Here is a 1,935-nt window from a genome sequence, read left to right as displayed (position 1 = left end):
GGCTCCCAGGCAGGCTGGCTCGCAGTAAAGCGCACCAGGTGAGTCCTTGTGCATTCCTCGTGCACAAGGAGACCGCAGCATGCTGCCGCGTGGGTGGGCAGCGTTAATTAAGCACGTGCAATCGTTAACCGGTAGAACTGTTCAGCCTTCGACCTGTATAAGGTAAACAGAAAACCGTGGTTTTAGGATCGATAGAGATAGAGGTGTGATGAGCCTATGTTTGTACCGTCGCCGCGTAGTTTGAACCTTGTAGGTAAATATACCAAGGGGATGAAGGTCCTGGCTCCAATACTGTAGCAGCTACGGGGAATTTTCATGACCCTGAGTTTTGAACCATGCAACATGAATGTTTGGAGGGGCGATTCCTAACATGGATCACCGGGCTAGAGTTTTCTCATTCATGATACAGAACAGTACAAGGAAAGGACATTTTTTTTTACGTTTTATCCTAAAACAACCCCCTTTTATATTTAGGGGTTGTGATCCATGTTTGGACGCTAAACACTCTATGGATCAAAACTGCCATGTCATTAAAATACTGTGACGTCACATTCAATAATATGTGAATTGTGTCACCTTCCGTATAATATCATGTAACATTATTTATAACGTGACTTACCCTTGCATCGCTCTGCCTTCACGGGCTCAATGCATCGAATGCACTGTAAAATAAATTCTGAAAATTCAGTAGATGTTTTACAGAATTGGCACTCTGAATCTTCTTTTGGACCATTACTCAAAGTTTCCCAGTTTAGATTGAAAATCCAGACTTTGTACTCTGAATCAGGTTTTCAGAGAAATTTGTCTAAATATTCTAAAGTATATTTTCAGACTATACACTGTATCTATAATTTAGAGTTATCGGTACTAGGTAGATGTACGCCAGACCACGTCTCGCGTAACAGGCTTCGTGCGTGTTATCTCACTAAACACAGTAACGCTGCGACGCGCCTGGCATACATCTAATAAGGCTTGAGGCGCTGACACCCGAGTCGGGATAAAGATAGAGTCGTAAATAGGCCTTTGGCCCCAAAAGTCACAAATCTTGCTCCCCAGGGTTTTATTTTGACGAGTTGACCCATCAGAGACCGTTAAATATTATAAAAAAAACAACAACATTGAAATGGTTTGGGGTCATTTCCGTGTGGAAAACAGCCTCGGGCGACTCAACGGTCAGAGATAGAGCCAAACGGACGAAATTTTCGTCCACAGGACTCTACTTTGATGAGTTACCCCTTAGCAAACCGCAAAAAAATATTTTCCAAAAACGTCATTTTTCGGATCCGTTGTTTTTGATTGTTTAAGAATCCAATTTATGAGCTAGAATGCTTTACTTCGAACTCGATCTGTCTTTTTATAGCACCAAACGACCCTGAAAATCCCAGGTCGCTAGCTCAATTCGTTCTTGAGTTATCGTGATGACAAACACACACAGACAGACGCGAAACTTTTTGATCATCACTGGAGCAATAGGCTTCGCTAATCGCTCAGCCAATGAATTTTGAGTGAGTCCACCGGACACAGGCGGACGAAGTACACCAGTAGCCGATGCCTGCTCCCCCGCAGGTGGCCAGCAGCCATGGTTAAGGTGGCGGCTTCCTAACCTGGAGGTTGGCGGTTCTATCCCATCCAAGGGCAGTACCGAATGGACAGATAGGTGTTCACCCTTTACCCCGACAACTTTTAAGTCGCTCGCGATGTGTTCATTTTTAACAGAATCCAAAATATTTTCATATCGGCTGTCGAAGTTTCAGACTAAGTATGGTTAGGCACTACTTAAATTTCAGACGCGGATGCAGTCTGAATTTTAAGACTACTGGTCTGTAAAAAAAACTTCAGACTTAAAGTTCTGGAAATTTAGTACAACTTTTTTTACAGTGTCATAGGTGTTAAGAAGAGGTAAAGAACAACAAACCGGATACGCACTGACTTTTA

General features: G+C 43.0%; 1 protein-coding gene across 1 annotated transcript in view; it reads left to right on the top strand.

Moving 5' to 3' along the window:
• Window positions 1-6: 6 nt before the first annotated feature.
• The window catches only part of LOC113207095 (probable cytochrome P450 49a1), a gene marked incomplete in the record, with an annotated part of 16,281 nt that continues 14,352 nt past the window's right edge, over window positions 7-1,935 (top strand). The window contains 1 exon segment of the mRNA XM_052274446.1: window positions 7-38.

Source organism: Frankliniella occidentalis, unplaced genomic scaffold, assembly GCF_000697945.3.
Source record: "Frankliniella occidentalis isolate FOCC.00 unplaced genomic scaffold, Focc_3.1 Scaffold395, whole genome shotgun sequence".
Taxonomy (NCBI): Eukaryota; Metazoa; Arthropoda; class Insecta; order Thysanoptera; family Thripidae; genus Frankliniella; species Frankliniella occidentalis.
The sequence above is the reverse complement of the archived record's forward strand: the minus strand, read 5'-3'. Positions and strand labels throughout refer to the sequence as shown.